Source organism: Lytechinus pictus, unplaced genomic scaffold (genome assembly GCF_037042905.1).
Source record: "Lytechinus pictus isolate F3 Inbred unplaced genomic scaffold, Lp3.0 scaffold_19, whole genome shotgun sequence".
In the NCBI taxonomy this organism is placed as follows: Eukaryota; Metazoa; Echinodermata; class Echinoidea; order Temnopleuroida; family Toxopneustidae; genus Lytechinus; species Lytechinus pictus.
In genome coordinates this window covers 7,259,211-7,269,803 of record NW_026974140.1, presented here as the reverse complement: position 1 = coordinate 7,269,803, position 10,593 = coordinate 7,259,211, and positions in this window count along the sequence as shown.

The window sequence follows — 10,593 nt, the reverse complement described above, 5'->3', positions numbered from 1 at the left end:
CCTAAATTTTCAGCTCGCGCTTCGCGCTCGCAGCATTTGATTTGTGAGATGCGTATGGTAATCATGAATTACAATGACTTCAAAAATTGCTTCATGTGTTTAGATGTAATTCTAACAAAATCAGCAAGCGCTTGGCACTAGCATTAGGTGACTATGGTGAGATATTTATACTCTTAATGGATTAAAAAATATAGTCCTTAAAATTTCCCTGTTTAGGGTCACTATATACAAAAAATTTAGCTCGCGCTTCGTGCTCGCATTGTTTGTTTAGCGAGACAGTTATTTATCATGATTACAAAAAAATTGCTTATATAATGTCCCTTTTTAGCTCTGAATATCAAAAATTTTCAGCTCGCGCTTTGCGCTCGCATCATTTAATCAGTGAGATACATATCCGTTTAATGGCTCTGCATGTCCTTCAAATATCTCTATTAGGTCAGTATACCTGACAACTGAGCGCGCTTCGCGCGCTCCCTAAGTGACTCAAAATTTTTGCTGGTGCCCCCCCAATGCCGTGACCCACGGTACGCCACTGATGGTGACATGAAAGCTTCTTTTTATTTTCCAAGTCTTCTCCTCATCTTCTTTTATTCACTCGTCTTCCTCCTCTTCTTTTTTCTCCTCTCTTTTCCCTCCTTTTTCCTTTTTTTCTTTCTTTCTTTTTTTCTTTTTTTTGCTCCGCCAATAGGGGGACCGGGGCCCCTCGGCCCCCCCTGGATCCGCCTATGATTGTGATACCTTCCTCATCAAATCAGATACAAATTGTGTACCTAAGTCTGACATCACTTCACAAGGAACACCAACCCTACTATAAACAGTGACTATGCCTCAGCAACATCTACAGTCGATATTGATTTCAATGGAATAGCTTCTACATAATTTATCTAGTCGCATAGTCTACTATCGTCAAGATGTGAGTATGTCCTCTTGCAGATGGAATGAATGGACCCATTAAATCTATCGCAATACGCTGAAATGGGACGCCAATTATCGGCAACTTACCGAAAGTTAATTGTTTTGGGGACTCTCCCCTTACTAATAATAGTCTTCTGCCACACGTCACATGATCGGCAGAAATTGGCAACATCCTCATACATGTACTTGGCCAATAAAACTCGGCATTAACCTTTGACAATGTATTGTTAATGCCGAGATGTCATATATATATATATATATACATATATATATAAAATAATACATGTAAAACAACAGCTTTGGCGACTGGGTTCGATACCCGGCAGAGACATTTCTTCGTCCTCACCAACGTTTCTAAAGAGTAGGTAGCTCTGGGGACCCTTCATTTAAGTTACGCCTACAATAATTGTTCTCTATATTCATTTGTTCAACATCATATATATTGTCACGAAATGGGTTTTATTTCATGTTTAGAAAATTATTTTTGGTTGATTTATAATTTTTTTGTCGTAGCTGGCGATATTCCATGCATGCTTCTCCACTAATAATGACGTAGAAAGGAACATGAACAGTTTTTGTGAAATGATTATTTCCTAGAGAGTTGTAGCTGATTTATTTGGTTATCACTAGCTGGAGCAAAATACACGCTTTAATTTGATACATGTATGTCGTTCATGCATATCCGATTTCGGAGAGCAAAGTTAATGCTGATCTAAGAGGTGAATTATCGGATGGTCTAATACCACTTGGTCTACTTATCAGTTCGTCCAACTTCACATAGTCTAAACTCATTTCGTCTACAACAAGTTCGTCTAATATCCAATTCGTCTAATTCCCACTTGGTCTTATATCCAATTCGTCTAATTTCCATTTGGGCTAATAACCAGTTGGGCTAATTTTCACTTGGTCTAATATCCAATTCGTCTAATGAGCAGTTGGGCTAAACCCATTTAGTCTAATTTCCAGTTGGTCTAACACCACTTGGTCTAATTTCCATTTAGTCTAATTTTCATTTCGTCTAATATCCAATTGGTCTAATGACCACTTGGTCTAATCGCCACTTGGTCTAATACCCAGTTGGGCTAATCGTCACTTGGTCTAATGTCCATTTATTCTAACATAACATCATTCATTATTATGCATTTGATCTAGAATTAACAAATATACGCAGTGGATAAATACCATGCATCAGTTAATACATGTCGCCAGGATCCAGAAGGGTAGAGCCGGGGTAGGGCTGGTGGGCGCAAAACCTGCACCGTGAAAGACTATCGATGACGAGATAGACGCTCATCAAATGAATTATTCTAATCAACTGTAATTCTTATAATTAAGCCTACATATCGATTATATAGATGATGATGAAAATTATATCATATTCATAATCATTACATCACCGCATGCACGGACGATACTTGAACTTAAAATGGATTGGCATGGTTCCCAGCCCATCAAGGAAATCAGGGATTTGTTTACGTTTTTCCAGTCATTGTAAAATCAGGGAATTTTGATCTGCCCAAAAGTCGAATGCACGATAGTCAGTCAGACTGTTATATTTTGTTGTATATCAAAACAACATTCGTTGAACGACATGTTATGGTGTTTTTTAAGTGTAGCCTCTTTTACTACCGTACAAGTAGGCCTACTGGTATATTAAAAACAATAATAGGCCTACACGTAAACAAAAATACATGTAATTCACTGCAACAATTTAGAGGCATGAGAAACTGGGAATGGGTTTAAATAATTATCAGGGAATTTTTAAACTTCTTAGAGAAAAATCAGGGATTTTTGTTTTCTTGAAAAGCTGGGAACCCTGATTGGGCGTAACAGGCGGGGGGGGGGGGGGCAGGGGGGCAAGCTGCCCCCCTGGCGGAGCTCACCGGGAAAAAAAAAAAAACGGGAAAAAGAAAAAAAAAGGGAGGAAGAAAGGGAAAGGGAAAGGAAAGAAAAGAAAAAAGGGAAAGGGGAAAGGGAAGGGGAAAGGAAAAGGGAAAAGAAAACTAAGAAAAAACATAAAAAAGGGAAAACTGAAAGATAACGGGAAAATTAGGAAGGAAAAAGAACAAGTGAGAAAGAACAATTCGCCCCGATATAATACATTAGCATGATTAGTAAGACAGGGAAATAAATTAAAGATGACAAAAAGGCAAACAAAAGCGGGAAAAAAGTGCAGAATGGAATTAGCCAAAATCTAAATTGGAAAATAAAGAATAGGGACAAGATAACGTACACTATATATACCGGGCTGCCGAGGATTGAGATAACGAGCGGGAAGAAAAATGGATGGTATATAGCATAATGTCGTATGAAAGTCTATCATAAACTTGCTAAATCTCCAAAGGCTCTGTCCTAGAGTCAAGACCCCGTGCAGGGGGGCTCTTCATCTGTAACATTTTATGGGTTCTATAACGGGCCCCTATATGGACCCTTCCTGCATTAAGCTTTACGTTGAAGCACTGGCGTACCGGGGGGTGGCTCCACAGCCATGGGGAAATAAAAGAAAATAAAGGAGGCAGCGAAATGAGATGAATGAAAAAAAATATATGACATGATATTTGCTATAATGATGTAAAAATCTATCACATAATTAGAATTTCATTTTAACAGGCCATTTTTTTTCTGGCTCGCTTCGCCCGCTGGCGACTTTTTACAAATTTTCCCACATTTGCTATGGTGTGCCCCTCACAATATTTGGATGATTACGATACACAACTGCATTGAATTTATGTGTTGTGTTAAAGCTATATAAATATACACGCAATTTGATTAAAAACAAGTGGCCATCTGTAAGGTTTAAAATGGCTTTGATATCAAGAGGTTCCGGGGCTCTGCCCTGGACCCCACCCATAAAGCACTGTTATATGGATGAGTTGGACCATGGCCCCCAAAAGTTCTACAACCAAACAAAAAAAAGAGGAAAGAAAGGAAAGTGTATTATATTTTTCTGAATATCACGTTAAAATCTATCTTCATGTTAGATTCTCATGAAAAGGTGATTTTTTTTTATCTCGCTCGCTTCGCTCGCTCGGGACCTATATTAAGCTACTTCTTGACAGAAGCGCCATACTCGGCGCCCTCGAGCATATAGAGCTTCGCCCTGATGCTGACAATCATAACAAAAATCCTGTTCACCGTGGCGTACAAAAAATGAGAGAAAAAGGGAGAGGAGGGTGAAATATGATATCATCTTTTTAACATTATGTCAAAATCTATCACAAAATTGGATTTTTGCAATAAAAATGTCAAAAAAATTTGCTCGCTCGCTTCGCTCGCTCGCTTATATATATATATTTGCCCGATACGCCATATCGCCCCCTCAAAAATTTTCCCTTCTGACGCCATTGCCTGTTCCATGATATGACCGGGAAATTTTTGGCTCTTGCCCCCCCTGGCCACCGACCCCTGTTACGCCGCTGTATGTAATCATGATAATACATGACACCACCACAATGTCTGACTCATTCATTATTGGCCTGGGGGTGGTGGCTCAACTTACCCCGCCTTCCCCTACCCTAAATACGTTTGACCCCGTGATTGACCATTGACGGTCTTTCAAAACCACACTTTTTCTTGAAAACACTGCATGGCGTCCAAAACTTCTGGTACAATCTTGGTTTACTGACGGATGGTCTTATATATCACTTGGTCTAATCATCAGATGGGCTAACAACATTCGGACTAAACCCACTTAGTCCAATTCTCTTTTGGTCTAATGACCACTTGGTCTAATAGCCAATTAGTCTAATGACCACTTGGTCTAATAGCCAATTGGTCTAATGACCACTTGGTCTAATAGCCAATTGGTCTAATGACCACTTGGTCTAATAGCCACCTGGTCTAATGCCCAGTTGGGCTAATCGTCACTTGGTCTAATTTTCATTTTGACTAATTGTCATTTCGTCTAATGTATTTTATTGTCACTTGGTCTAATTGTATTTGGTCTAATACCAGTTCGTCTAATAGTCGGTTGGTCTAATACTAGTTGGTCTAATACCAGTTGGTCTAATCCTCACTTGGTCCATTATTCAGTTGGTCTAATGTGCAGTTGGTCTAATTTCCATTTCGGCTAATTTCCACTTGGTCTAATTTCCACTTCGGCTAATTTCCAGATAGTCTAAAATTCCTTTCGTCTACATGCCACTTGGTCTAATTTGTAAAGTTTGCATGGTGACTTTTTTTCAATTTTCTGGTGAAATTTTTAAAGTAGCCAAAAATTTCCCGGTCGTGGAACAGGCAATGGCGTCATAAGGCAAATATTTTGAGGGGGCGATATGGCGTATCAGGCAAATATATATATATAAGCGAGCGAGCAAAATTTTTTGACATTTTTATTGTATATAAGCGAGCGAGCAAAATTTTTTGACATTTTTATTGCAAAAATTCAATTTTGTGATAGATTTTGACATAATGTTAAAAAGATGATATCATATTTCACCATCCTCTCTCCTTTTTTTATTTTTTGTACACCACGGTGAACAGGATTGTTGTTATGATCGTGAGCATCAGGGCGAAGCTCTATATGCTCGAGGGGGCCGAGTATGGCGCTTCTGGCAAGAAGTAGCTTAATATAGGTCCTGAGCGAGCGAAGCGAGCAAGATAAAAAATCACCATTTCATGAGAATCTAACATAAAGATAGATTTTAACGTGATATTCAGAAAAATATAATACACTTTCCTTTCTTTCCTCATTTTTTTTTGTTTGGTTGTAGAACTTTTGGGGGCCATGGTCCAACTCATCCATATAACAGTGCTTTATGGGTGGGGTCCAGGGCAGAGCCCCGGAACCTCTTGATATCAAAGCCATTTTAAACCTTACAGATGGCCACTTGTTTTAATCAAATTGCGTGTATATTTATATAGCTTTAACACAACACATAAATTCAATGCAGTTGTGTATCGTAATCATCCAAATATTGTGAGGGGCACACCATAGCAAATGTGGGAAAATTTGTAAAAAGTCGCCAGCGAGCGAAGCGAGCCAGAAAAAAAATGGCCTGTTAAAATGAAATTCTAATTATGTGATAGATTTTTACATCAATATAGCAAATATCATGTCATATATTTTTTTTCATTCATCTCATTTCGCTGCCTCCTTTATTTTCTTTTATTTCCCCATGGCTGTGGAACCACCCCCCGGTACGCCAGTGCTTCAACGTAAAGCTTAATGCAGGAAGGGTCCATATAGGGGCCCGTTATAGAACCCATTAAAGGTTACAGATGAAGAGCCCCCACTGCACGGGGTCTTGACTCTTGGACAGAGCCTTTGGAGATTTAGCAAGTTTATGATAGACTTTCATACGACATTATTTATGCTATATACCATCCATTTTTCTTCCCGCTCGTTATCTCAATCCTCGGCAGCCCGTTAGTGTGCGTTATCTTGTCCCTTATATTCTTTATTTTCCAATTTAGATTTTGGCTAATTCCATTCTGCCTTTATTTCCCGCTTTGGTTGCCTTTTTGTCATCTTTAATTTATTTCCCTGTCTTACTAATCATGCTAATGTATTATATCGGGGCGAATTGTTCTTTTTTCCTTCCTTTTCCCGTTATCTTTCCGTTTTCTATTTTTTAATGTTTTAATGTTTTTTTTTAATGTTTTTAATGTTTTCTTAGTTTTCTTTTCCCTTTTCCTTTCCCTTTCCCCTTCTCCTTTCCCCTTTTTTCTTTTCTTTCCTTTCCCTTTCTTCCTCCCTTTTTTTTCTTTTCCCTTTTTTTTTAAAATTTTTCTCGGTGAGCTCCGCCAGGGGGGGGGGGGGGGGCAGCTTGCCCCCCCCCCGCCTGTTACGCCACTGTTCCTAAAAGGAAGACTGCAAAGTGTTGCTGCCCTCTACGTTCGTTGACGTATACCGTACAAGATCGATCGACGATCGAGACTAGTATAGTACAGTCGACGCGACTACTCGACTGTATACTGAGGGGCTTTCGCTTTAATTTACTAGGCCTACCGGTATAGTTTATTTTTATTTGATTGGATGTTTACTGTAAATTTGGAATCATTTACATAAAAGTGCAATTTTTTGAAGGAGCAACGATCTTGTGAAGATGCGAGATAAGAAGAAAACCGTCGTTGTCACCGGTATGTGTTATTAATGACGTTTTATTTGAGTTGCCTTTGTCGTGATTTGCATTGTCATTCATTGATTGTTTGTTTTGAGCACATCCCTTACACTGAGCGTCCCGCTACGCCATGGCTCCGGCTCACTCCTCCAGCTGCCCGATCCAGGCACTGCCACTGGCTTCCTGAATTACCTCGATCTCACTCAGTCTCAGCTCAGGAGTCAGGCTGCTGGCTGCGCTGTCTGTGACTGTGTCATATGTGGAGAGAGAGTGTCTAGCTACTTTATTTAGTGAATAAACGCACAAGCACAACACAAAATCCAAACTAAATCGTTGTAAAATATTAATGCAATATTGTAACAAAAATAATTATGATTTTATATACCGTAAAAACTGAAGATGTGTGAATCTGTGTCACTGTGAAGTTGACTGTCATCAGTTCTTCTTCTTCTTCTTCTTTCCTTGGTTGGCAACCAGTCAGGATTGACTATTTTTGCCACAGCTTTTGTTCATTTTCAACAGCTTGTTATTCTTCATTTTCTTGTTATTTTTCTTTTCTTTTCTTCTGTTTTTTTTTCTTTTCTTGTTATTTTTCTTTTTTTTTAAATTTTTCCTCTTATTTTTTTTTATTTTTTATTTTTTTTTCTCTCTTCTCTTTTTTTTCCTATTCTTTTTCTTTTCTTTTCTCTTTTTTCTTTTCATTTCTTTTCTATTGTTCTCTTTTGAGAACAAAAAGTGTCATGACTAGCCTGGACTCAAGGCTGGAGGCTTCTGGGGTGTAAAAGTCATCTACTATACGTAGGCTTACTCCCCCCACTCACACTAATAGTATAATAATTAATACGAGGTTAGCTTAGTATATTATAATTTATATACTAACCTCGTACAAGGGACCGTGTTTGACCCTGGATTTCGAAGTAGTCGGCAAACATCGCTTCATCGCTGAAGTAATATTTGCCAAAACTCCTTCTCGCTACGCACCCGGGCTCTTTCCGGTAAGTAGCAATACATCAAAAAATTATACATATGATTATGAAGTAATTTCATTACAAAAAGAGCAAATTTCGCTTACCTCGGCCTAGCAAGTGACTTCGTTTGTCTCTTCTACGGAAATACAAGGAAGCCCGTTGGTGGCGCTAATAAATTTCACAACCTTGATTCAGCTCCTCGGTAATTTTATAACTGTGTCTAAATTCTTTGAATGGGCAATTCTTATGATTAATTTACTAATTATGGGCACCAATAAATGAAATACCTTCAAAAACATAATTCAAGATTACTATTGGCAATGATAACACTTTTTTGCAATTAATTTAAATCGATGACTAATAAAAAAAATGAAAAAAATACACATGCCTGGAACGAAACCAGCAGTACAAGCTTTAACGAACGTCAAATAATACGGCACTATACCAAAGTCTATACAATGAAAAGATTGGACACTTCACGGACTTCGCGTAATGCCTTGCGTACATTTGCGTGTAAAATAGTGTAGGTGCCTAGTCTTTCCCTTGTCGTGTCTTTGATATGAATATAAATCGCGCGCCCTCTTCAGGCGAATATTGATATCCACGCTGACCAATTTTTATCTCCGTGAAATCTTCACTAAAGATCAAGAAAATATACATATTTTTTAAAAGAAACTTCAAGGAGAAGTCACGGAAGGATCTAAATGATTCGGTAAGTGTCATAGCAGAATGTGAAATACCAGATTATGCGTGATATTTTATGTGGGCAAAAGCCCAGTATATTTTGGATGTGTCGTGTGTGTCGCGTGCATATGACTGATATTCCTTCGCACGCGAGACAATATGAACCTATGGGTGTACTCCCCCATGAAGCCTGGCGGCAAAATCATGAGCAGTGCTAGATTCAAAAGTGTTAAAATATCCCGCTTCAACTTACTTGCTTCAACTCGCAAGTTGAAGCGGGACATTTTAGCACTTTTGAAACTAGCACCGCTCATGATTTTGCCGCCCTCTATACGTGTCACGTAACTAGGTTGCAATAACAATGGAGTCAAGATGGCGACGACAACAGATGTAAGTAAACTCTCTTTTACTTTTATTATTTTATCGCATTTTAGCGTAATTTTATAACCATAACTATCAATTTTTTGCCAAACGTTGCCAACCAATATTTGTACCCATGTACAGAAGTGTTAACCTCAGATTCTAAACATAACTAGCAGTTTGGCGCATTTTTATAGTTGCCTTTTTGGTTGGTGTGTGGGAGCCTATACATAGCCGCGCCAGGCTTCATGGGGGAGTAAGCCTACGTATAGTAGATGACTTTTACTCCCCAGAAGCCTCCAGGCTAGTCATGACTGATTGTGACTGAGTCTGAGTAGATAAATAGACATGGCATGGTTCAGTCCTGGATGCAGGATCTTCTTCTGTTCCTCCAACGTTAGGCTCTGTGTCCAGCTCCTGGTGCTATAGATCTACAGTGACGTCTGAAGAATTGGCGCGGTCCGGGGGAGACACCGTACAATCCCACGTTTTGCGAGGTGCTGCGACCCCACTTCTGGTGTCCACAACACATGACTTCTATAGCTTGATTTTTCTGTGCGCGGCGGCATGTAATGAACCCTTGAGTGCACCTTGTAATCAAATTAAAATTCTTCATTACGATTACGCCACCAAAAATCAATCCTCTTCAAATTGTAATGATATGGCAAGTTCCCCCAAGTATGCGCACACGCGTATCTGTGCGATTTTAGTAAAAGAAGATATGCAACGAACACAAACTTTACACATGCAATACGTAGACAGATATTCATAAAAAAATCTGATTCAAAATGGTGGAGAAATAATGAATTTTGGGCATTTCTTGTGACGGCCTCGAAATGCAGCCTTTCTCAACAAAATCCCCAAATGGCATGCAAAGTAAATGGGTGCGCAGACATGGGGCACCATTTTTTTGTTCAATCTGGAAATGACTGCCTGCTAGGTTTTTCCAAGAAAATCATATATTTCTTTCAAATTTTTATTTGATATTTGGCACACTCATATCATGATGTAAGGAACATTATCAACTGAAAGATTTTGTGAAATAAAAAGAAATTCATTTTAAATCTTAACTCAAATCGTTAGGTCCACAGACTTGGGGACCACCATCATACATGTACATCCTTAGACTATACTACTACTACAACAAGCTCAAACTATTTAATAAAATTCCATAAGTTGCAGATTCTCAATGTAAGAAAGCTATTAGTAATAGTATTACTGCATGTATTCTTTTTTAATAGCTCTTATCTTGAAAAACTTGTGTGCGTGAGAGAATGAAGTTGCAGACATGGGGCAACATGCAACATCAGGGTCATATATTCTCCCTTTCTTTCTTTCTTTTTATCTTTCTTTCCTTCTTTCCTTCTTCCCTTCTTCCCTTCTTCCCAACAATACAAATGAAGAGAACAACAACTTAAACAAAGCCTTATGCCTGCTAAATAAAGTACAGAAATCTTGATTATGGGCGACTTCAATTATCGTGATATTAATTGGGAAACGATGCAAGCAGGCTCAGGCAAGTCAGAAGCTTTTTTGGATGTTATTATGGACAACCTGTGGACTCAACATGTGTCCGCACCGACGAGACAAGAATCACTCCTGGA